This window comes from Python bivittatus, unplaced genomic scaffold (genome assembly GCF_059951505.1).
Source record: "Python bivittatus isolate LINGU-HERP-01145 unplaced genomic scaffold, Pbiv_v1 ctg000480_np1212, whole genome shotgun sequence".
Classification (NCBI taxonomy): Eukaryota; Metazoa; Chordata; class Lepidosauria; order Squamata; family Pythonidae; genus Python; species Python bivittatus.
In genome coordinates this window covers 103,255,947-103,283,518 of record NW_028277075.1, presented here as the reverse complement: position 1 = coordinate 103,283,518, position 27,572 = coordinate 103,255,947, and the positions used below count along the sequence as shown (strand labels likewise).

General features: G+C 38.6%; 1 long non-coding RNA gene across 2 annotated transcripts; it reads right to left on the bottom strand.

Annotated features, from left to right (window-relative positions):
* Positions 1-271: 271 nt before the first annotated feature.
* On the bottom strand, positions 272-27,572 carry LOC148215093 (uncharacterized). Of its 2 annotated transcripts, none has more exons than XR_015796921.1 (3): positions 27,288-27,572; positions 24,726-24,837; positions 272-701 (listed from the first exon to the last, which is right to left on the bottom strand). It is a non-coding gene; the product is annotated as an uncharacterized LOC148215093 (long non-coding RNA). The 2 variants fall into 2 exon arrangements; XR_015796920.1 differs by lacking the exon at positions 272-701 and adding an exon at positions 21,839-22,991.

Below are 27,572 nucleotides of genomic sequence, written 5' to 3'. Positions count from 1 at the left end.
CAGATTTCTGTAACTTAGCCCCCTTTTTCCATTTCAGTAAATCTGGTTAATAAGATTCTGTGAGGATTTAGCTTTCTTGATGGGAAGAGACTGCTAAGGGCTTGACAAACACTTTCCCCAACCTGATGATTTTGATAGAAGTTGGATGTAAAAACTCCCCAATTTTCAGCTTGCATGTCCAAGTTGCACTCTTCAACACATATGAAAGACTACAGCTTGCAGGAAGAGCTACACTCACCTTTCCTTTCAGAAGCATGGGAAAAAAGGTGAGTCCAAATCCAGTTTAGAATTTGAAATTGGAAAAATGCACCACATTTCAATAAAGTTTATATTTATAATGAAATTCACCATATATACAAGAAAAAAAGAATAAAGCATAGATGGATTTTTAGTCTCATCATATTTAATTCTTCTGTCTTCCTCAGTACTTCACCTTGACTTTCAGACTAATTTTGTGAGATGAAACTTGCCTACAAGCAAGCTACTCTTCTTTTAGTATGCTGTCTCATGTTTCTCTGAAGGACATTGTCTGCCTCTCACTTCAGGTTGATGCTCGCTCAATATCATTTCCTCTAAGATTAAGCATAATCAGTTCAAAGTTTGGAGGTGGGGGTTAATTCCATCTGTCTGTCTGTTTTCTTCATGCACAGGTTGCATAAGTATCAATCATAGCTGTGTTGGAAGAGAAGATGTTCTTCCCCCTGTACAGTTGCCCAGAAAGAAACGAAACTCATGATTCCCACCCAGATTTCTCCCCTAAAATGAAACATCAAGTTCTAGAAGCTGCTTAAAAATCAGTGAATTCAACCACCACCCCCAGAACTGATACAATTGGTAGTCTACCAGAAATGAGACAATCCAAACATGATTATTCTTCAATCTGATGACGTTTGATCAATACCCTTGTCAGTCAGTGAAGTGCAAAGAAGATTTGGGTGATTCATGCAATAATTTCTGTTTATCTTCCTCTGTTAATTACAGCATTTTTGTTTTTCTAGTAGATCGGAAATATACCAGAATGGATGTCCTCAGCATAGGATGATCTTTACCATAAGAGTGATAGGGTATATGATTCCTTAACATCTGTACTATAGTGGCCCTCAGGGCTCTACTTTTTTCCAAATTCTTTTTACCATCTACTAGAAATAATTGAATGAGATCATCTGGAGGTTTGTGTTAGGGATCATCCACATGCAGATGATATATTAAATCAAGTAGGGGAAATCTGTCTAGTTAGGTCCAAGTAGTAAAGTCTTCTTAAGAAAAGGATTGTCCCATCCACCTCAGGTAGCTGATCTAAAGGAAATAATGAAGAAACCCAGCTCTATTTCTTCTTTTCATGCAATTCCTCAGAGGTGTTAATAGTCCTGTTCTATGCCTGGATGTGAGGGTAGACTTGATGAGAGTCAAGAAATGTTTCAGTTCAGATAACAGAGTTAGGGTTAGGTGCCTGTGTTGCACACACTGTTCCAAATGTGTTTACAGATTCATTGAGCTCTTTAGTCTAGTTTGATGGATATGCTGCCTCTGTGGTATGGAGTGCCTTCTATCAACTAAACTGATAAGTCATTTTTAACCCCACCTGGACAGCTAGGCTGGCCTCAGTAACCAATGTTCCACTGAGCTCTAATTAGACAACTGTAATGTATTAAAGATAGGGTCCTCTTTGAAGACTGCTTAGAAAATGCAGTTAGTCCAAAATATAGTTTCAAGACTGTTTATCGGACCAGGCATTATGATAACATGCTGGTGTGTACTTTTCCAACTATATTAATGCAGTTCAGAATACTGGCTTTGACCTAAAAACCCTTCACAGCTTGGGACTGAAGTATCTCAAGGACTCCTTGTCTCCACATGTGCTTGCCCGTGCACTAAGATTTTCAACAGAGGCCCTTCTTTGGTGCATCTATCATCTGAGACACAACAGGAGCACCACAACAGTGGGAGCTTGCCTAGAGCCTACCCTTATGTCATTTTGATGTCAGGCGGAGAACTTGCTATTTTCTCAGCCTCCATGCTGCTGGAAGTCTGTTTGTAATTCAGCTGGCTGCTTTTATACTGTTCTTTTGTATTGTGATGTTTTAATATTATTGTTATACTGGCATTGATTTAATTTCTTCCACTGCAATCTTAATTTTTGTACTCTCCCTTAGAAACCTGTCTAAGGTCAGGGTATTAATTCACGAATTAACTAAATAAACAACCATCACCATGCAGAGTTAAAGGAAGCAACCCAAGAAGCTTATCATGGGGACAGCAGTGACTAGGGTTCACGAAGTTGGCTAGTTTGTCATGTGCAAAGCTAATACTGTGTATTCTTCACGGATTGAAAAAGAAACCCCAACAGCCCTTCAACCAGGTCTACGAGTATGTCTGCTACAGATTTATGATTTTCTCCACCCACACAATTCTGCTAGATATTTAGATATGTTTATGGTTGCCAGGGATAAGGTAGAGAGGAAAATATAGCTAATTCTCTTCTAATTGCTAATTTAAATGCTAGGTCCTTCCTTTCTTTTGGATTCCAATTCATGGAACTGATAAATCTGTTGAGCCTGTCCTTATGATTTACTAACTTTATTAGGCTACACTGCAGTTTGTTAAGTTGTCATTATAAACCCTCTTGAACACGGATGGTTATACTGAAATCATGTATATAGTTACACTGCATGTCTTATTTTGGAAAGCACTCAGATATGTAGGTTCACATATCCCCCTCCCTCCTCATCCTTTGTGGACATATCTTTGGAATAGAAACATAAAGGCAGGGATTGTCTTACCACTGCCCGTGTACACTGTTTTGGCTACTCCCCCCCCCCCATAGATAGATAGATGGCTATAGATAGATAATATAAATAATCCAAACAGCTCCATGACTACTTCCCATCACATTTACTTTGAGATGTACTTTCCTTAAAAAACAAAACAAACTCCCCCTCTTTTACTTATACAGCGGAATGGAATGCCCTCTCCTTGAAAGTGAAACAATAACATTGTATAATAATTCATTTAGGTTTGTGTCATTTTATTCAGTGTGATTTGGTAATGCATACATGCGCACACGCTCCAAACCATTACAGCGAGAGAAAGTCAAACTAGAGATTATATTCAGCGGAGGCAAATGGTGTTCACCTTTTATAGTCTCCCTGTTTTATAATGAAGATACTTCATTGAAACAATGATGCATACTTCACCAGTTCCCTGGAGAGCTGTGAATCGTGTTTGGAGAGATTCATGAATATCTGCATTAGCACAATCCAACTGGAACTTGCTCTTAAAAACGAATCACAAGAGAGGCCGAACAGGTTTCGCTTACGTATATAATCAGGAGGTTATTATATTATTTCTGTCCCCTTAATGGGAAAAGAAGATGCATAGGTGTCTATCATGGTAGTTAGATGTATTTCCAGTGGAAAGAAAGAAGGAAAGAAAGAAAGAAAGAAAGAAAGAAAGAAAGAAAGAAAGAAAGAAAGAAAGAAAGAAAGAAAGAAAGAAGGAGGGAGGGAGGGAGGGAGGAAGGAAGGAAGGAAGGAAGGAAGGAAGGAAGGAAGGAAGGAAGGAAGGAAGGAAGGAAGGAAGGAAGGAAGGAAGGAAGGAAGGAAGGAAGGGAGGACAGTGAGATGAAAGGATCTGTCTCTTTAGACAAAACTGCATGAGGGTTGTTGTTTTTTTTCCTTTCGTTTTAATATTGTATCTGCGTTAATTTAGCCAGGACTATAAATAAAGCTGATGCAAGTTCAAAAGCCTGGCAAAAAGATGAGACAAATCTATTGCACAGTCAACAATGGCAAAGATATAAACATAGGCTTTGTGTCCTAAAGGTGAATGTGGAACATTTGGCAGTTCTTAAAGCTCAAGTTTATTTAAAGAACCAAGGATTGCCTAAATAAGACTTTGGCCCAAAAGGTGATGCCCATCTTTCCAAACAAACCCCAAAGATACCACAGAGCTTTTGACAATGACAAAGAAGAAGCAGACTGATTTACAGATGTATCTTCAAGTGTGCATCAACTTCAGTGGCCTGAAAAATTAGAAGCACCTTGCATCCTCTGGAAAATGCTTTCTGATGTTCTACTGTGTCAGTGGAGTGTGTCAATCCAATTGCAATTATTCACATGGCATAGGGCGCTACAGGCACTTCATAGAATCATAAAATGTAAGAGTTGGACAAGATGTTGGAGTTCATCGAGTTCATCTAGCATATGTTTCTTTGAACTCCATGGGACCGTCTGGTGTGTAAAGAGACAGAGGATTTCATTATGTGTGGGAACACTGCTCAAGATATCATGGATCAAGATGCCACAGTATCTGAGTATAAGTAGAAAGTTTTCATCCAGCCTAAGGTTTCCCAGACACTGGTTATCATACACAAAGTACCTGTGGCATAACTAGGGATGCCTGTCTCTGTGTAAGCAATCTCTTTATCGAAAGAGATCATCTTCCTCTACACTAACTTCTACAGTTGCCACGACCATCAAGAGCTGTCCTTTTGAATGAGGAAATGGTGTCAGGATGGTTGTGTATACCATCCAAGACAATCAGCAGAACATTTTTATTAAATTCACAATTTTGTTTTTTGGGGTGGTGGGAGAACTGAATTTGCTGATTCCAACGTTAGCAGGTAAGCAGGCAATGATGTTTGATGGCAAAGCTAGTTTTAAAATACACAGAAGCCTTAATTTGTTAGCTTTGTCCAGTGTTATTTTTACAATATGGATGGTGTTTGACTGTTTAATAAGCCTATTAGATTGACAGAGTTAGCCCTGGGACTGGTGAAGAAAGAAAGGTGGGAGAAGTATGGGGGCTGCGTTGAGTGATTTTTGTCATCAACACAAGGATCTTGCAGCATCTTAAAGGCTTCTAAGTGTATTATGATGCCAGCTTTGGGGGATTAGAGCTCACTTTACCAAGTTGAATGGAAAATCATCCTGAATTGGCAGGTGCCAATCTCCATGGTGGGGAGAGTGTGGGAAAATAAGCAGTAGGAAATGACATGCAAAAAGTATAAGTTATGGTGCAATAACTATACTGACCATTCACAGTTGGTAAGGCTAAACTAGATCATATACAAACTGTGTGTAATCCTGCTCTACTTTCTGGTTTTATTTAACTAATTGTATGCAGATGGTAGTCTGAACTGTATCAACCATTTCCCCCATAGAGATACTAGTTTCCTTTTTGTTTTAAATCCACTGGAAAAAGAGATAGGGGAAATTGTTAGGTTCCCTCTTCCTGCACTTAGTGGTCCCAGTCCAGATTAGACTATCCTGCATGTACAATTTTAAGCAAACAGCATCACAAAATGGGAGGAAAATGAGAATTTCTGTTAGTTTAACCTAGTAAAATAATGGAAGAAATTCTACTTCAGAAGGTACAACTTCCATACTAGCACTATATTACCCTGGAGTGTTCTCAGATTTTCATGATGTGGTTTATTGGTTCAGTCTTCCCTTTTCAACAAAGAATTCCTCTCTGGTCACCTTTTCCAGACACTGGAAGCAAAAATGATCATGCCACATGATGATGGACTTTTAAAGGATAGCTAAAATATATTGAAAAGGCACAATTATAGCCTTCATTGTGGAAATAATCACATAATTATGTGGAAAATTGAGCCTCCGATTGCACAATAAATGGAACATGCTAATTTGGCAGCATTCCAGAAAAGTATTTGCTTAAAAATCCTAGAAATGGATAAATATTACTTTTAAAACAATATGGGCTTTAAGACATCTATGTTGAATTTTTACCCATCAGAATCTGAGAGGCAATGGTGAGTTCTATTGGGAGAAAAATGTTTCAACCACCTTCCCATTTGCATATGTATTTTCATATACTGTTCACTGCTTGCCTGCAACTATTTCTTTGAGTAGTCGTTCCTCATTAAATGCAGTCACTCCACATAAACACATACACAATTCATTTTCGGAACCTAACACGGAATTATATTCTTACAGAACCAACTGAGCCAATTTGTTTGTGATGACATCACAAAGCCAAATCAGGAAAAAAAGTTTTCTGTGAATAGACTTCCTAATAATACCATGTAGCCCATATCAATGATATTGCAAAGCCAAATCAGAGCAGGGATGATCATTTTTAATCTCATTCTAAATGGATTAATTTTTTGCTTCATTTCATAGCCTTTCCTCAAGTCACTGATGAGAAAGACAAAATGTGGCTTCATGGGAATTAATACATTGAGAATTGTGAAACACCATCATATTTCAGCTCAATCCTATAATTTACTCAGTTTCATTATTTATCTGTTGGTTGACTTTGTCATATAGACACTTCCTTGTTCCTGCTGCTAGCACAACATTTTCACAGTATAACAAAAAAGGAGCACACATTTCAGCATGAATAAGAATAACTGCTTTGTTTCTTTTCACTTTCAGTGATATGTTACGTCCCACATGAGCACAGCAGTTATTGCCACATGTCACAAAATAACTGGCATAAGTGGACATGCTGTCCCTCAGACATGACCCCCATAAAACTGAAGAATGCAGCTAAAATGTTGCTGTTTCTGATTTACTTTATTTTCTTGTTTCACATAAGCGAAGGAGAAGGAGAAGGAGAAGGAGAAGGAGAAGGAGAAGGAGAAGGAGAAGGAGAAGGAGAAGGAGAAGGAGAAGGAGAAGGAGAAGATGAGAAGATCCAGCATATAGCAGAGGTGACAAATTGTTTATGCTTTACAGCATATGTAAATGTGTCAAATAAGAGGGAATAATTGGCTAAACCAGGCAAGGGCCCACCAATATTAGATTCAGCACATCATAAAGAACATTATGGCATTATTTTAATGAAATATGCCTTGCACAATTTCCTCAATTCAACACTGCAGCATTCTTGAATGGAAACCACTCCCATGTGTATTTTCTGAAAGTGGGAAGGGAGCAGGAAGACTGAAGGTCATGAGGGGTAAATTCCAATTTCTGAGACATAATTTTTATGGGATGATTCTTAGTATGTGATAAGCAACATTTATCTAAAGAAAAAGAGCTTGAAATGAGGAGTTGAAATAGACAGCTAACAGAAAGCCTTTGACGTACATTGCCAAAAATGTACTGTTGTCATAGAAAAGTCATTCACTTGTGTGTTTGTTAATGGGTTATATGTTCATTCCAGAAATCTCTGGGAAATTTTCCTTACAGTGGATAGAAACCATGCTATATCTCACAAGTGGTTTCTATGAAAACTACAGAAAATCAGGGGAAAATATTGTTTACGACATAAACAGGATATGATCTCTCCCTCTCTCTTTCTCTCTCTCTCTTTCTCTCTCTGTGAGGAAAAACTACTAGTAGTACACCAATAATCAGCACTTTTACATCACATTCCCAACATGTAGAAGACATACACTAACTGAACCTTGCAATGGTTCTTTATATAATAAGCCAACATTATTACTGTACTGTTCCCTTCTAAAAGGCGTGGTGATGCTAGTCGATGGATTTAAAAAGGCATTAGAGAAATTTGCACAGGATTAATTAGTTTTATCCATTATGGCTACGTAGAATCTCTAGGATCAAAAACTATCTATTACTGAATTTGTCAACTTGGTTTCTTATGTTTTAAATCTGCCAAGATAAGCTTGCTGAACTTGACAGTTACTTTAAAGTTTACAGTAAATTTGTAAAGTTTATGATAAAAAAAAGTCTGTGATTTTGGTAAATATTTCTCCAAACATATCTATTTTTGATTTATTTTATTTTTATTTTGCCTTATCTACATAATTTTCATAAACAATTTTCTGTAATACAGTGCATTTTTTATATTATATCATTTTAATGTTATTATCATATGTGTGTGCGCGTGCACACAGACTTTCCTCTAATAACCTGTTTTTTAAAAAAATGTGCATTGCTTTGAAAAAAACATGATGTCATGCTTTATAACCACGTTGCTTAGTGATGGCAATTCCAGTCCCAATTGCCATTGTTACCCAAGGACTACCTGTATGAAAATGGGAAAGAAATCTGGAACTGCTTGATATCCCTTGAAGTTACACTGAATTTGGAGTGAAGAACGTTTGGACTCAAATCCACATTTTCAGGTGTTACATAAGGTACGGTTTGCTATTTAGAGGCGATTTACTTTTTGAATTATTATTATTATTATTATTTACAACATACAATCCAAGGACTGTGAAAGCCACTATGTAGGACAAACAGACAGAAGATTAGCAGAATGCATCAATGAATACCAGTTGGCTATCAGAAGACAGGATGAAAATTCTTTAATTTCACAACAGACAAATTTAACCATAAATTCAACTGGGAAACTAAAACCATTTTTGGTCAAGCCAAATCCATGCAAGCCTGGCATTCTGATAGATCAGCCACTAACATACAGCTAAACCTGGTCTACAGAGTATTAAAAAAGCAAACAAAGGCCCAAGAAGGAAACCAACAGCCCAGGGCACTTCCTCCCTGATCATACACCCAACAATCAACAAGAACAAAACAAGGAAGAACAATACAATAGGCAGGAACAAACTAAGATTAATTAACATTAATGCAGCCAACCAAACCAGGTAGGTCAATCAGAAACAGGCACACAAATACCACAACCCAGGCAGGACCAACTGTCACACATAAAAAAATCAGCAAATTCAATTTCCTTGTGTCAAAGCACAGAGAAGGTTACCTAGTTTGGTAATGAAATGTTTGCAGGAAGAAAACCAAGCTCAGCGAGCACCAAGATCCCAACACTTCTGATTTCATATGGATCTTCTTCAAGTGTTTCTTTAGAAAGCTAACAAAGTCATCTAAGTGTTGCAAGGAAGAGCACAGGAGGAAATCATTTCTGCTTGAACATCTGCTGCTGCATCAAAAAAATTCTGACTAAAAGAAGAAGGTTAAAAAAAAAAAAAAGGAGGCACAAGTTCTGCCTTGGACTTTTAAGGAAAGGCGAGATTCCGCAATTAAAATAAATATAGTACAATTATAAATGGAATCATCATTAGAACACTGAGTTAAAGGCGTCAAGAGTAAACCTGTAATTTTCTTCTTTCTTCCTACTAATAAAAATCAGAACAGGGTTCAGTTCAATCATTCTGCATGATTCCTTTTCCTTCTTGCTTGGCAAATGGTATAGACCATTCATATTCCTCCTATAATGAGAACTTCTACTTCTTCCAGGTTTCAATGATTCTCTTCAACAGGACTTTTGGTGCCATTCCCTGAAATGTGACAGATGTGATATTGCTATTGCAAACCAAGAAATTCAGCAGAAGTCTGGAATTTACTTGCCAGAATTCCTTGCAAAGGAACAGAATTAACAAGGGGGGTGAGAGGTAATGTAATGGATGCTGATGTCAGTCGTAATTTCATTACAGTAACTTTTCTGCTAGTGATTTCAGAATTACTGAGGTTCTGGTGTGGAACAGAGGTGTTTCTCTTTTTTAAATATCCATCAGTGATGAATGGCACATTGTTTTTCTGTCATTCATACAATGCAGCATAATCTACCTTCCACAGTCTGAGATCTTGAAACACATTAACTTGAAAGTAAATTCAAATAATGTCAAATGCGTTTCCAAATAATAATTTTAAGACTACAAACTAAACTGTAGAAACTAAATATAAACATCTTAGCATTCTGTAATAAATTGGGAATGATTGTAATCTGTCTGATTGCAATTCCACATCACCCTCTTCAATACTTCAGACAGAATAATACAAGATGTGAGAAAACAGGACTGTACTAAAACAGAGGAGCCAACATGAGGTTCTACAGGTCACATACAACCCAACTCCCAAAGTCTTGGGCACAGCAGTGTTTGGAGCCAGCCCCTACTAAAAAGTTGCTGCTGAATTGAAAGCTTTACTAAGATTGAAGGGGAGCATTATTAAATGCTTTGGGAGTAATCCTTTAACTTCATTCAATTAATTTAAATTTAAATTATAAAATTATCCCCACTCAGTTTTGTGTGTTGGTCTGGCCATTCCCACCTCTTCATTCTTTTGGAGTGCAGCTCCAGGTATGACACTCAAAGGACAAATGTTATGCACTCTGGGGAAAGGGAAAAAGACCAGATTTGACAAAACCTTGGAAAACACTACTTAGCCAGAGGCTCATCAAATTTCCATCACTTTTGAAGCAAGCTTGTTTTTTAAAAAAATCAGAATATGATTCTTCTTGGTGAACATCTACTCGTTCCATCTTCTGACTGGGGCAAATGTCTTCATAATACCATTATCTGTATGATATCAGTGTGAATTGAGATGATATTAACTGTAGTCAAATCTCATTAAACAGAAATTGCCCAGATATGGTCTGCTGAGAAGTCTGTCTCCCCTATTGAGACAGAGACCTTCTAAGTGAAAGGTGGCAACTAGTCACCCTAGGGATCAACAGGCCTCTTAAAGGATTTACTGGTCTTTCCGGCCTCCCAACAGAACTTGGGGTCATGGTGATTTTGAGGTTCTCACATTAAAATCCTTTCTTTCTATTATAATTTTGTGGCCTGCTTCCCACCCACTCCTGCCCTGAAAGAGATGGAGATCAGCTGTCACAGAAACCATTCCAGTATCACTACAATTCACAAGTATGGGTGTATTAGTAAAGTTTACAACAACTGCAGATTACTCATAAAAGGCATAGATGTAGCTGATGAATAAAGCAGGATGCACTTTTTCATTTATTGTTTTAATTTGTTACCCTGGCATTAGGTGATAAAAACAACAACAACAACAGAGGTTTAGCAAAAGAAATGGAGTTTGAACATCCAGCATTCCTTTTAAAAAACTGAACTAAATTTCAACAGGACAAACACTTTATGTTTAGGAAAATATATGCTTTTGGTTAAATCAGCAATGAATTTTATTTTCTGTAAATAAATTATGCCTTTATTATTTAGCAGACAAAATCAAGCTATGAAGTGATGCTGTGGACTCTTATGGGTAAGTCTTATTAATACAGAATTTAATATTTAATCTACATGTCAATAATGAAATTAAATTCAATTGAATGTTAAATATTTCAGTTTGAACAATCCCAGGTTAAAGATTCAGTGCAAAATTAACAATCCTATGTACACATAACCTCCAGTACATATAATTTTTACAACACTTTAATGTTTATAATTTTAATTAAAATTAAACTTGCGGGGGGGGGGTCTGGCTGTATTGAGAAATATTTGGAAATACTAGGAGCTAATTGTTTGCACTTTTTTTGTAATATACTGTTGGATCATCTACATTGGAGTATTAACTTACAACATGAGGGCTGTAATTCAGAAAAATCTAAAACTGAGGTGGGTAACCTGCAGCTTACAAACTACATGGGATTCCCTGCCAAGGCCTTCATTTGCAGTCTACCAACATCCTACAGTCTTCCTCTGAAACTCAGCAGCAAAATGACCAAATGGTGGTGGTGCACTTTTAAAAAATTTTAGTTGCCCCCCCCCCCCAAAAAAATATAAAACTGGAAATAGTAAGGGAAGACCTCTTGGAGGAAAACAACTCCCATTCCCACTTTAGGTGCCATATAGGGCAAAATAACATAACTAACATTTGGCAGCAAAAGGGCTGAATTTTGGTCTGCAGACAGAAAACAAAAATGAGAGTAGAAGTAGGAGGCATCTGGGAGACAAGCCATTGCTGTTCCCATCTATAACATCCCACCCAAAATTCAAATGAGCAAAAACAGCCAACCCCACCCCTTCCTTTGCATTAGCAGCAGGAAACGGGATCTTTTAAATCATAGTGGTAAAGTCTCTTGGAGCTCAGCAGCTCCATGGACGCAGCCATGGAAGTTTTCTTGGCAACAGTATGGAAGTAGCTTTCCATTGCCTTCTTCTGATATTTTTTTTCCAGCTTTCTAGCCTAGCCTACACTCCTCGTCTAATGAGGCCCAGACCTGCTTAGCTTCCTAGCCCAGACAAGATCAGCCAGCTGTTGCAATCATTGTAATTATGTAGCTGAGCACGTGGAGCCTAGCCTAGCATCAGACTTGGTCTTTCGCATCTTAAAGCCAAGGCTTTCCAGAACATTCAGAGGCAAGTGTCCATGGAGGTTTTTTACTGTCTGGGGTAAATGTTTAGAGAATTGTTATTGTTTACCCCAGTTCTAGCATTTTGATTATTAATATTATATATTTTAATTTGTATTCCACTACCTATATTCCTCTACCTGTGACAGTATACAGCATGATAGGCTAAATTTTATTTATTCAATGATCTATCATTTATTTATTAGTAAAGTTCATATCCTACCTTCCCTCCATGAAAACACTTTGTCCCCCATTTTTCCCCACAACACTGTGAAGCAGATGGGGGTGAGACAGAGTGGCTGTGTATTGTGCAAAGTCAGAAAATTAGTTGAGTAAATCATGATTAAGTTAGCCATAGATAGGGATGACATGTAAACTTGGCCTTTGGGCTTACTCCTGAGGAGACAAGTACAGTAATGTATAGATTATATAGAAGTCATCTCCATAGGAGTTTTACCCCACCATATCACAGCAATGCATACATACACACACATACACACATGCATTCACAAGCTTTCTTCAGTTCAAGATCTTGATGGCCTACAGACTCTGTTTCTCTGATTCTGGGATCAAGGCTTAGGAATATGAATTGCAATTCTTTTATTTTTTAAATGCAGCATAACCACCTGGAGCTGGAGATTACTTCACCGTAGTGAAGCTGCACACCTGTGGAGGTACTATTTCAGTGCTGGGATGATCACCTTTATAAGAGGGAATCCCTAGCTCTACTTCCTCCATCTTTATTGGGTTTCATTTCAGCATGGCAATCCCACCCACCTACTTATTCCCCAAATTTAGCAATAGGCGTAACAGGAGGATAAGTGGCTTTGAGAATGCTTACCCAGCTGACATCTAGGAGAACCATTTTTGATCTCTCCACCCTGTAACAGAGATTTAATCATGCAGTAGAGTGATCAGAAGTTGTAGACTTGTTCAGAATATTCTGGTGAGCCCCTTGAGACATCTAAATGATGTATATCTGTCTTGCTACAATCACTCTTGATAGTATGTGGATGCTACTTGTGAATGAAATGCTACACTTTCATCCCTTCCAAGCTTGTGCTTGAAGTGAATTAACTGATTAATTTGGTATGTGATCAATGGAATTAACTGATGACTTTGGCATGTGGGACTAGATTGCTGCCTCTGAACTATGGAAGAGAAGTAGAGCCCCATGCACCGTGCCATCAGGTTAGAGGCAGTGGTGGCTTGTCGCACATTCTTATTGTTGACTAATGTCACAGCCCTTCTATTTATTGTCTTGTGTCTTCATCAGGGTCTGGGGGAAGGGAGATCCATTGTACATTGTTATAAATCATTTGAGAGTAAAGGGAGAACATGTTTCAATTTAATAAGGCAAATAAGTGTGAGAAAAAACAGTATTAGTGAAAGGGAAACAATTAATGATTAATATATTAACGATTGCTCGTAATTGTGTTTATATTCTTTTAGATAATTATTTACATGTTTGGATGGTGCTCGTGTCTACCTTTTCTTTAAGGATTGGAAGGGACAAATCATCTCCAACAGCATTTATTTGAATTGGAATTTTATACCATTATAACTGTTTTCATATTGCTAGAAAAAAAACAAAAAAAGCTATTCAGTGTGAGATATTGAAATAGCAACAATCAATCAATACTAAAAGCCTTGAAACATTAATGTTAATATTCTTCAGATAAGATAGAGATGGAGGCTTGACAGCATCACATCTCCTGTAGAGATGAACATCTGTTTGAGGGAAGTTGCTACAGGAGATTTCTTGTGCTTTCACTATATTCTAAGTGCCCTCTACTGCCAGAAAGCCGCATGGCAGAAGCAAATCTCTCTATATCTCTGTCTCTGTCTCTGTCCCTATCCCTATCCCTATCCCTATCTCTCCATCTATCTATCTTTAAAATGGAGGTGGCTAATAAACAAGTGCTATCACTCCTATTAAAAGTGGCTGTGCGTTTTGATGCTATAACTTTGTATATATAAATTTAACTTAACTTGGGGGGGGGGTGTATACCTATATATACACTCCGATATACACACACAGAAAAGTATACCTGTCCAGTAAGACTTGCCCACAAGGAAAACAATGGGCAGTCCCTTTACTGGGAGGGAAAGGTGGGAGATCACAGCAGCGATGGTAGGAGAAGGACTGGGCTGAATACCGTGCAAGCTGTTGCCAACTTGCTTCAGTCTGGACATGATTTCCTTATGCCAGCTTAAACTCAAGATGACACAAGCAGAAGACAGGAGCAGCTTAAGGTTGCAGGGTAGATATGCCCCAAGTCTATCAGACCTTATGGTAGGGGACACCAGGAAACGTCCCCCTTTCCTTTCACTCCTTTTCATTTCTCTGACCGATTCCAGCACTCCTTAGAAGAACCAAAAGGGAGAGAAGCTGTTTGCCACATTTGCAGCTCTTGCTCCCTGGTTGGCCAGAGGAAGCCTATGCACATTCTCTTTCCTTATGACCATAGAGGCCTTCTTGCCTTCCTAGGCTGCAGAAAGATGATGTTCTCCTTTGTGGATGCCTTGCCTCCATTCATTCATCCATATAGAGTGAGTGCAGGCAGAGCATCCAGGAGGACTACTTCACTGGATTCCTAAATATAGGAATCATTGCTTTGGGAGCCAAACAGTAGAATTTCATTAGAGTAAAAACTTCAATTCTTGCACAACATGCACTCTCTCTCTCTCTCTCTCTCTCTCTCTCTCTCTCTCTCTGTATACACACACACACACACAAACACACACACTTTTTTTTAAATGATGATGACTACCTGTGCAAAGCCCCTGCAGTTTTCTCGGCAAGATTTTTAGAGGTAGCTTGCCCTTACCTCCTTCCTAGGGCTGAGAGACAGTGACTGGCCCAAAGCCACTCAGCTGGCTTTCATGCCTAAGGTAGGACAAGAACTCATAGTCTTCTGGTTCCTAGCCTGGTACCTTTAACCACTACACCAAACTGGCTCTCATATATATGGTCAGTGAATCCTCCAGCCTCTTTATATTCTGAGGAACACATTGAGAAGTAGACAGCAGCTGACAGTGCAGAGATTTTAAGTGTGTGACTGTCTTTTATATGGTTGTATTTCAAGAGGAAAAGGCAGTAGCCAGGCTGGAGAGAAGCAGCAGCCAGAAAGTGCATTGCTTTGGTTTGTGATGTAGCATGTGCATGCATAAATGTACAAAAATTAGGACATGTAGGTTTGGTATATGTACCTCTTGCTGTCTTTTAATTCTTTGAAGATAAAAATTACACAACCATTAAACATAGTGAGGCACGTACCCAATGAATGATGCACAAGTTTTACCATAAAGTAAACTTCACCCCCATGTTCACATATGCTAGCAACTGGACCTACATGGACAGAACCTTCCTTAAAACACAATAACCACTTAGTTCCCCCCCCCCCACACACACACACACTTCAAGAGACCTGGCATCAGTATGTGTGGTTCCAGCTTTCCAAAAGAGAGGTGTAAGTGCACAGTCCCTATAATATGATTAAACAGAGAACTGTTTTCTCATTTGGTATAGCTTGGAGGGCTTAGGAAAAAAAAATGGAAGGTGTTCAGGAGTCATATTTTGAATATGGCTTCATACTACCAGATTCTTTGCTTCCCTTTCCTCTTTTTCCTCTTCTCTGTGCCCATTTTTTCTGCCTCATTCTTTTCCCTTCATACAAATACAACAAGCTCTCTGATCTGAGAGCTCAAACTTCTTGCCCTACTACCACCTAGGGGAACTTGTAGTTAGTGTCTTAATTGGCATCCATCAGTGGCTTTGTGAAGGACTCTTGGACTTCTTAAATAGAGCCCTTGGGCTTCAATGGGAACATGGGTTTGTCAATATGAAACTCATCATGAATTGGAACATCTGGGATTGATCAGTTCATCCAGGAACAATGCTAAGGGCAATACCATACTTCATTTCCTTCTTGGAGTCCCTAGCCTTATCCCCAGAATCCAAAAGAGTAAGGCTGTGGCATCATCTAAGGCTCCCCATTTACTTCACTGGTGTTTAGTTTTGGGACCCTGTAACGTTTTCACTAGCAAACACCTATGGAACAACACCCATGGAAGCATATGATTTGACTGTACTGTCTACTCCCCCACTGCTTTCTCATCATCCTATCAATTATTTCAATTTGTTCTCCTTAAACTGCAGTTATGCTGATGACAAAAGGCCCAAGATTCTTCAGTAACCATATTATCTTGCTAGACCTTATATTCTATCAGCAGTTGGAATTTGGTGACAAGTCTACCTTTAGTCCACTCTCATAACTCACAGGTAGAATCGCATCAGTAAGCAGAATTAACTTTAAAGTGAATCAGGGATAAAACGTTTCCAAACATTTGTAGTGCCTAGAAATTATGCTCATTTGCAAAGGAGAAATACAGTTTAGCAACATTCAAACTGAAAGCATACAGCTGATTCATAAATACAATATGCAAATATCAAGTCATCTGGAGATGGGGCTACTTAGCTCCTTAGTTAATGGCTACTTGGACTGTGTATAGCCTATTTAATGGCTGCATTTCTGTAGATGCCCTGGTCCTGGCCTACTTACTTCCTTGCTTACTTTATTTATTTAATTGAATTGCATTCTAGTTTCTCTGTTCTGTTATTATTCATAACTAATAAAACACAAATCCAAAACAAAAATCTGAAATTTTGCAGGAAAGATGAGTGTCTGACTGTGGGGACAACTTCAAAAGGACTTCTAACAGACAGATTTGGAGACGCTGATCCTTACATAGTGGAGTCCTAAGGTATTAAGGCATTAAAGGTCAGTAACAATAACTTAAATACTACACAGTAAGCAATTGGCAGGTAGTACAGATATTTTAGTGCAGCTATCATATGATCCCTGTGTCTTCTACTAGTTGACAGCTCAACTACCACATTTTGTGCCAGTTTCACCTTCCGGATACTTCCCTAAGATGCTTTTCAAGCACTGTAGCAATGAGAAGCTTATTGCTATGGCTGAGACAGGATGATAAGCTTTACCAAATCTGGCTCTGGAAGCAATCTGGTTCATGTACCAGACGTAATTTTGTGAAGGTTCTCTTCACTATAACCCTCAGCTGTGGAACCAATCACAGCTGAGGATCAAGGAGCACTCCCAGCCTACAAACTGAATCTTTTGGGGAGAGGGGATGCAACCCCACCCAAAGCAGGTTGAATGTTGGTACTTGGATCCAGCTTCTTATTTAGCAGCTTCCTATTTTATTTTGGGCTTGTCTGGATTGAATTTCAGCTCGTTCTTTCTCATCTGCCCATTACTGAACTTCAAGTGTACTGATTGCTTCCTTGGAATTGAATGGTAAGGAACACTAAAATCATAACTACATATGATCTCCCCTAGCAACATCTTTTGGACATGGCCAAACAGGAAGGACCAGAAGCACAGTAAGATGTGTCCCCAAGGGTCAATATTGCTGGGCAGTCCAGAAGGATACACATGGTCAATGACACCAAGAGGTCTAGGAAAATAGTAAGGCCTCATTCCTCCATCCAGTATTCAGCATAGAATATCCCGCAAGGCAATTCACACTGTATCTAAACAATATCCCAACTGAAAGCTTTATTGAAATTGATTTTCAACATTCACATCATTCAGGTGTACCTGAAACTGCCAAACTACCCCTTTCTTGATCATTTTCCCCAGAAATAGAACATTTGAGATTGGCTTATAATTGTACATCCAGGATAAGGGAGGATTTCTTCATTAAAGTTCTTAATAGTTTTGGAGTGGGTGGCCATAACAAATTTAAAAACAAATAAACCAACCTTTTCTGGGCACCTCCTTCAAGGAGGCATTGATCACCTACCTTAACCATAAGCCATTTCCATCCTAGCTGATTTGAGCAACCAGGAGGTTCAAGGGACCAAACACAAACGATGCATCCCTCATCTCTACACGTGCTCTCTTTACATCCTTGAGATCTACAAGTTGCAAAGAATCCAAAATAGCAGAATGGGAAGTTGCAGAGGTTATATCCATATAACCTTTCTGAACTCTGGAATCCAAGCCAAGACAGTTCTGAATGACTTCATCCACAAAAAGCTATACAACTTATTCATAGCATGCAACCAATTATTTGGTCTTCCTCCTTCCAACATCTTGGCGGAGAAAACACCACACAGCATGGTGGTGTCAGCCTGTTCTGTGATGGTGCAATGGAGGCAGGGAAGCTAAGTACTCCTGGCTGCACCCTTTGCTGTACAGTAGGGTAGGCTCTACTTCTTACACAGTTTGGTCTGCCCTGTGAATTCCTCCTTTTGCACTCCAGCTACATCCTACCTGCTTCATAATAAACTAAAGAGCTGATTTGACTCCACAAGAGGGAAGAGAGTGTTTAGAAGCAGTATTGTCAATCACCTGAGCCATATTCCACAAATCAGCTAGAGATGATTTCATTGAAAACAACATGAAAAAAGTTTCCAAAGAGCATTCAGGGATATATTTGGATCCATCAGGCATCTGAATTGGATCATTTTAACTAGGCTTCCAGATTAACACCATTCATCAATCTAAAACTGACTGGGAAATATTATGTCCATGACAAAGGAGTCACACAGGGCTCTTCCATCTTTAGATCATCAGCTCTACTGACTAGAAACTCCAGCATGGGCCATGTTGCATTCATGGGACCAGCTACCAAACAGGATAGGTCCATGGCCATCATGGGAAATATTCAGTCCTGAACCACTCCTCACTGAGCAAGTGTTCAGTGTGGACATTACAATCCTCAGGACAAGGTCAGTCCAATACCACACCCAAGATCATCCAAACTAGTTCTGGAACAGACACTGTTAGGCAGTGAAGAGGGCAGTTCTGTAACAGTACTTCTACACTGTTCTGGCCATCTGACCTTAGCAGCATGTGCTCAAAATTGGCAGACTGCTGTATGAAGCATTTGTTCAGCACAATGAAATTCCATGGCCCTTCCACTTCCCCACCCTCCAATTCTATCCTGCTGTAGTGCAGAGCAGCCTGGCAGAAAAATCTGGAAGAGATTAACACACCGGTGTTCTGTCAGCAGGTCTTTGTGACACACACCAGGTCAGCACTTTCATCCAAGATGAAATCTTGAATAATAAATGCTTTAGCAGCAACTGATTTATCATTAAAAAGCAGGACCTTCTGGTTGGAGGAGCTACCACTGCGGTCATCTTGATTTCTCTAGTGAGGGTGGAACCCGCAAAGAAGAAGGCCAGACATCAGTCTGCACCTCTTCCTCAGCAACGGCCCCCCGTATCTGCCCTGCCAATGATTGCTTCAGTGTTTATTCCCAGACCATTTCCCAGGCCCTACTTTACCCCATTTTCTGGAAGTATCTCTTAACAACTAGCCATGACAAATGAGCAGTGCAGGTTCCTAGCCCATGCTGCCCTCTCCAGAGGGTCACATATCCATAAAGTAATCAGAATAGGATGCCCTCAGCACAAAGACCTTGGTAAGAGCTAACAAAGGAGCACCCCCCCTTGAGAGCCACCCAGTTGGTGGAAACCCTCTTGGAGGCAACCTTGTTGTCCCAGGGCAGAATTGCTTTAAGCTACAGTGACCATACGTCCTTTATTATAAAGGACAGTCCTTTCTTTCAGAAAGCTGTCCTTTAGATTTATTTAATTTAATTATTTATTTTCTTGGTTTTGCTCCTGAATTTTCCTTTGCAAAGCAAAAATTATTATTATTTTTTTTAATTCTTATGAACCTCTTTGAGATTTGCCCCTTTTTCAGGATTGTCCTTTATTTTTTCCAAAAAAATAGGGTCACTGTACTTAGGCCCAACATCCAGGAAGGGGATGCAATCTTGAGGCAAAGACCTCAGTTAGGAGCCCACAATCCACAACCTAATCTTGCAAGGAAGCTGTTTCCCACAGGTAGCCCACAAGCGGGCAGCCTGATGGTGCAGTACACGCTCACTCTCCCTGGCCGTCTCCCTGGGCCAAGCGATGGTCTTTGCGGCCTCTCCTTCCAGGGAAAAGATGCTGACCCCCAACAAATGAAGGGCAAGCCAACTGCATGAGAAGTATCTAAGCTGTGTTGTTCTTTCCCTTTACACAACCATGCTAAAGCTTTCCCCTCCTCCTCTGGCTAAGGTTGATTATCTCTGAACTTAAAATACAACCATGGAAAGGAAGGCGGGGGGGGGCGAAAAGTGGAATAGTTGCCCCTTCCTGCCTTTCCACTCTCCTAAAGTCCATTTCGGTGGCTCTGTGCTCGTTACCTAGGAAACCACCGTAGAATGGAAGTGGGACTGGATTGCTTCTCCTTCGCAGTGATTGTGAGAGATGTCAGCAGTTTGGAATGGTGGACCTTTTCATATGCTTGTGTGGAAGCGGGTGTGTGTGTCTGTGTGCATGTACAGATTCGGCAAATCAAAGGCTCACCGTCCCCCTTTTGCAGGATGAAATAAAGGCCTGCGTAAAGCAGCACAGTCCTAAAGAAAAAAGCAGGCTTACAAAAGAGGAGGAACTGGCTTGTTATGTCATGCCAATGCCGTTCTCCTTGCTAGTGCAGCAACGTTGGCAGGAAGGTGTTTTATCAAGCATGGTTTAAGTGATTTGAACAACGGGGATATCCTCTTCTCTCTTGGGAAGATTTCTTCAATTATTCGGTCCTGGGAAAGCCATTTAAAAGGAAGATTGCCCTTCGATGCATTTTGCTCACAAATAACATTATTTGTGTTCTGAAAAATTAATGAACATGCATTGTTTGTTTAAAGGAGGAAATGAACCTCATCACTTCATTTTTACTGCAGAATTAGTTATTAGATTTGGGATCACTGTAATTAATTGATCTCCCTTCCATTTTCCTTCCCTCCCTCCTTGCCCCTCTCTCTCTCTCTTTCTCTCTCTCTCATGTTTTGCAGTCTCAGCAAGGAATACCATAAAGATATAGGAGTTGCAGAGGGCTGAATTTGTACGTTGAGTTTATTTATCTTGTACAGGTTTTTTCACTGACAACAAAAGTAAACTTTATTAGGAAGCTTCAGAAGTTAAACAAATTTAGTTCTTTTTAGCTCATCTAAATTTACAGCAATAAAAAACAAAAGAAAAGCAAAATGACAACTTAATACTAGCAAAGACAAATTTGTCCTATAATAACATTAGAAGCACTGTCTAAATAGCAAAATATCTCAGCTAATTAGGAAAGAGATGAGGGAAATAGTTACCTAACCCTGGAACAGCATTTCAAAGGTTCAGAATAATATGGAATAGGTGAATCTTTCATTTTACTAGTAGGAAATTTATTCAGGGCATCTCTGCTTCAGATTGTGAGGTTGACAGAAAAAGAGAAGAAAAGAAAAGAACTCAGCAAGAAAATTGAAATACATTTAAAAAAAAATGTTTCTCTAAATATACCTTAACTTTTTCTGGTAGGAGTACTTTTTCCAAGCCTGGTTCCCCCAAATAATGTATTTTTATGAATTCTTTTTCTAACATACAGAAGAAAAAAATGTTTTCTGAAGACCAGCACTCATTAAAAAGAATGCATCTGAAAAACATGTTTATTTTAGTCAGCATTGCTATTATTTTTGTTAATTACTATTTAAGCTTTAGTTGTTGTCAGCTCTTTGAGATAGGTCAGGTCAAGAAACAGACCTAGTGGGGATTCTGGGAATGCTCTTTATTGTTATACATTAGAACAACAGAATCTTGAAAGAGTTTCTGTTAGAGTTTCTTTCTACCCCATCTTATGCCAAATAAAATCAAGGCAGGGTAATGCTGAGGGTTTTTTCTCACACTTCCTTCTGTCTCAGGACTGAGTAATTTTTTTTAAAGCCCCCCCCCCCCCCCCCAGCAAATGGTTTAATCATTCCCAAGGCCAGATCTACATTCTTTCAGTTGTTGCTGCTCAATGTTAAGGAGATATAAGATGGCTTTAGTTGAATTTTTATTTCATTAACTTTTATGCTGCTGAAGATTCAAATTTCTGAAAACTCAAACATACCTTGAAGGGGCACTTACATTGTAGAGAATGATTGCAAACCATGAATAAGTAAATAAATAGCATTCAGTGTAATGGAACAGAAAATGTTGAATGACTGCAAGCCATTTTTGATGAATGAGCAGGTGTTTTAAAGAATTTATAATCCACTTTTTATGTTCATGCCCTTCCAAAGTGGCATATTTCGCAGTACAACACTATGCCCTGACACTAATTGTGGAGAAAGAAAGGGTAAAACAAACAATTGTTCCTAAGCATGTGTGCTTAGGATTTATTTGCTTGTTAGTCAAAAGCAGCCCAGAAATGAAAGGCTTTACAATTCAAAGATTTGTTGAAAGATTGCTGCTGAACAAGAGGCGTAAGTGCAGAGGAAGGGTATTGCACAGAGTAGATCCTATCATGTGTGCTTGATTGTCTAACATATCTTAGAAGTGAATATTAGTATGTGATGAGTGAGCAGTCACTTATAGAAGCCTTGGATGTGAATTATAATGTACTGAACTGGGTTCAGAAGTATCTAGGCAGCTAGGATAAATGGTGCAAAATTTTGCATAGCATGTTCCAGATTTCTGGGCAGCTGCATTTTGTGCCTCCAAACTATTTTCAGAGGCAGCTGCACATAAAGTACATTTCTGTAATGTAGTCTGGAGGTGATTATGTAAGCATGGCTAGGATTGCTTTTGATGTGGCCAGGACAGACAAATCAACTTAGGTTCCTAAACAACCCTTCTCATCCCTACCACCAGCAGGACTTCTCCAAACAGAGATTAGGTCAAGAATGCCCTCAGTGACCAGTCCTTCAAAGTAAATGCACTACTTGCCCACTGGAGGTGTTCAGTGGAAACTATATAATACAAAATCTGTGTAGTATGAATGGGATCTGACCAATTTTTGCAGTAGAAATATAGCATTTTATTTGGATGCAAATGCTAAAAGGTATAAATCCAGCTTTTCTCCAACTTTAAGTCTTAAGCAAAAGCACAAAATAATAGTAGGAAGCAGTTCTTGGGAGACTGGCAACCCTTCCTTAGGCATCTATGGGGTAGGGAGGAACAAGAGGAGACAAGGGATAAAACATGTCATGACATCATAATATAAATCCCATGATTTATGTACTTGCATCTGAGTTGAGATGAAAGTAGGCAAGGATGGAGTTTTGTTGTGACATCACTATATTGTTATCATTTCTTTGTTATCTCGATTACCTATAGATACCTATGCTCATATAGGCTAGGATCTCTGGAACTTGCCCCTTATCAGCGGTGTACTGGATCAAATGGTTCAACTATTTGATGGGATCTTATCTTTTTCATTCTCACTTTCATGACAATTCTCTTGCAAGACTGAACATCAGATGTGCAGTGCAAATGTATATATTGAAGATTCTCCCTATTTAGCAATGTTCAGCAACAACAATCTATATATAGTAACTCATATGCATTTCAGTAAAGTGCATTAATGTAAGTACTATCACAGTACATAAATATTTCGTATATGCAAATACATAGCTATCATTAATATTCTCCAACACCTTCCACTATCTTGCTTTTCATTAACTTAGCACCACCCAATTACCACAGGGAAAATAGACCACAGCTTGATTTGCTTAGCACAGAATTACACAAATGAACATAAAGTAATGAATGTTCCCTACTGGTTCAAAGTTAATACTGTTGACTTCACCAGTGACCAGGCCCCCTCCATTCATTATAAACTTCTCCCATAAAAGTATGGGTCCAAAAGAAATAATCTGTATGCAACAGAAAAGCTCTTCTGCCTAGTCATGATTGAAATCAATCATCTTTTATTAGTTTTTGAAGTTTTTGCCTTCTAAGACCATTTCTACATTCATGACTGTAGGAAGAAATCTGCATATAGCTATGACTGGATCCCAAAATATTACTGGCTGTTCTGGAGTTGGAATGCTGTAGCACATTGATACAGCATATGTTTTGCATACACAAGGCCCAGGATCAATCCTTGGAATTGCCAAGGAGGACTAGAAAAAAATCTGTTGTGAAATCCAGAACAGCCACTTCATTCATTGTCAACTGTTTGGGGCTAGAGGGCAGGGCTACCACTTACGAGTTGCAAAAATGTGGATGGCCACTAGACAGCAGCAAAGAGATTCAGAAAACTACAACTTCCTGCTGCTATCAAGCAATCATTTACATATTTGTATTCCAGATACAGTAGCCATGCTAAATAATCAGTGATCTAAACTTAAACTTTTACTTAACTTATTCTGAGTTTTACCTGACACAGAACAGTTTTTTATGTTCCTAAGCCCCATAAGGCCCATTAATTGTCCAGTAAATCAGGGGTGACAACATTCTGACAATCTTGCCCAAAGTTCTTCAGATATCCTATATGGAAATGTCAAAATCTGGTTAGATCTCAGGCAAGATCATCAAAGTCACATGCAATACTTAAAATTATTTTAACAATTTTAATTATTTACTTTATTATTAATTTAATTCTAATTTGAGGGAGCTACCATCTAACTGACCTATGGTTTAAGCAATGCACTGGCCATCTCTCTACAGTTTTACATCTACAATTTTCTACTCTTTTCAGTTTAACGCAGAATTGAATGTATAATATGCAACCAATATTTTCCTTACAAAAATTCTGTAATGGAGAATTTTGAGGATGAATTTGCCCACCATCACAATCATCTAATTGAGGAACTCAGTGCTTATCCAATTGATTGTAAGCTGAGCCAAGCATCTCTGATAATAGTGAGAATGACAAAAAGTAAATCTTCACCTTTATTCTTTTTCCACTGTAGGCTGCACTCAGTAGAATTGTGGTCATTCTTGGATCTACTCATGTGTCTCCTCTTCAGTTCCTCCCATCCATCCCTTGGTTACATTTTCATCTGTGGCCACAAACAAAGAGTAGCAATCTTCTTTCTAACTGCAATTTTGGTCTTTTTCTCACATATTCTCTAACATGGCAAATAAAGGTACAGTATGGAACTTTTGCCATTAAAGCAATCAATGAAGTTGGATTGAGATTAGTCAGAACAACACATACCAGTTATAACAGCCTTCCTCATGCTAATACCATCTAGATGTGCTGCAATCTGGTCTTATTTCCATCATTTCCAGATATATTGGCTAGAAGCTCAATTATAGAAAATAGAAACCAAACTTCATATGCTGAAAGTATCAAAGAGACTGAAGAACATACCTACCTCTACTTGTATCTCTATCTTTATCTTTGTCTCTATATACAGAATCTTATATAATCTATTTTATGTATCAGTATGTGAATATATATGCTACATAAAAATGTAACCTATGTTTATTTCTCCTGTCCATGGTTTTGTTTTGAAATGCTTTAAATTTTTACCCTCACACACACACTCATACACACTCATACGCATATACAAATGCATGTACATTGTCCTACCCACCAACTAAATATTTTTCAGGGTGGCTTTCACTACATTTGACAAATATTACATTTTTTACATGGAATAAAATTATCATAGGGTCAAACTGAAGCAATGATGGTTGTATATTTATAAACAGAAATAACAATTTTCCAACAAAGGAAAGAAGAAAAACAATTCTCAGCTCTATTTAAAAAATCTCTTTCTAAATATATGGAATAATATGTTTCTGTTTTTAAAAAAATTATATGTTGGGTTTGTACCACATTAATTTTATCAGTGTCACTGTTAAAAACAAAACTTAGGGATTTTTTTTTTTCATTTTAGAGTTCTTAAATAAATTCCTTCTATGCATTAATTCCCCCTTCACTTCATTTAACGGCACAGCATGAAGGGACTGGGAAACAGCACAAGGGTTGTTTTGTCTTTTGCTGAGAGTGTTTTGAAATTAAATCACTGGAAGCAAGAGAGAGAGAAAGACATCAGGAGTTTGCTTAGACCCCAAACCATCAGAACTGTGCCTCTTAAGCCTGTTAAGATATATACCGGCTCATGTCCTTCAAAACAATCTCTCCAGTAATTTCACAGGCGTCCCTGAATCTCCTCTTCTTGTGATTCATTGCCGACACAAGCACAACTGTCTATTGAGAAGACAACTTTTCGAGTTCCATGGTGATCCCTCTTCTGAGATCACCCAACTCAAAACGTTAGTCCTAACGAATGTCACAGACCTTGTAATTGATGGCACTCTCTCATAAATCTGTGTGGAACTTCAAGAATGCAGGCCAAATGCTTTTCTTTCCTGCATGGTGATAAACCACTGCGGTCTAGTCTGCGCAGCATGAAAATAGTTCTCTGTAGATCTTGCAAGGTTTGGGGAAAATCAATATAAGAAAAGGCAACGCAGAGGCTCTACCACTAACTTAATTAAACCTGTCTATGGTATTTATCTAAACATTTAGTTGATTTTTCACACGAATTGATCAGTTCTTACTGTATGCCTTATCCATGTAAATTTTTTCTCCACTGATGTCAGTGACCCAGTACGTGGGAGAAGGTAAAGAAACTTCAAATATTGAAATAAGTCTGGAGATTTAGGGTACTTTTATTACCCTGAATGAAAAGCAGTGATCCGTTTAATCATTTCAAATACTGAATCACATTTTCAGTGGGACTCCCCTCCGTGCATGGAACCCAGGGAAATTGCCATCTTACCCCATCTTGAAATCTCTTTACATATATTGATGGGACTGCTAATCATAGCTTGCTTCCAATCATAGTTTGTGATCATGGCTAGAAGTGGGCTCCAAAATCTAGTGTAATGCTAAGAATAATTAAGTTTCAATTTTTTGCAAACTTAAACAGTAGTTCTGAAATATGAAGAGATAGAGATTAAGAGAAGAAAGTATGAGCATGGTGAGAGGTGGATCAGAACAATAGGACAGGTGTTAATTTGTTTAATTTGGACAGTTGTGACATTTGATGACAGTATTATTTGGGGCAGACATTTCAGTATTATTTGGGGCAGTCTCTTTCTCTTCCCCCCAATTAACCATATTTCTGAAAGAAAAATGGGGGAAACAATGATATAAAGATTGTCTATGAGATTAGCTATAGAGCTGTTCATTTATTTATTTAGATATTTATGTAGCCCAGTCCCATCCACATCTAGGCCTTCTCGTGAAGAAATTTCTTAGAGCAAACATTCCAGGCTGAGCCTGTTGAATGGCCAACTAGTCCAACTGGTTGAAGAGTAGTAGAGGAGAGGCTCCCTGCAAAAGTCTAAGATGCTTTCTTACACAAAATGCTCTCTGAATGGAAAGCAGTGGGTGCCCATCTTTCCTAGAGGGGAGGAGAAATCTAACCTTGCTGATGTAGACACATGAATTGTTTTAAATATAATTTAACATGTCTGAATTTGTTTGGCTTACCTTTGAGTTCAGCAAAGCATGTTTCCAGCGCTCGTTGCTATTTTGACAGCCTTAGTTTCTTCTTCCATCTCTAGGCTGTGATTCCAGCTCTGTCATCGCCTTGAGCAGATCCCCTAATATAGAGAAAATGTTCTGATTGTGTCCTTACCCAGATGTTCATTCCACCTCACATTTGCTGTCCTTTAAAGAAGTGTTTTCTTTTTTATATCCTCCATTATTTCCATGCATTGGAACAATTGTCAACATATTTCATCGCTGTCCACTTGCCCTTGACATGGGAGGTCA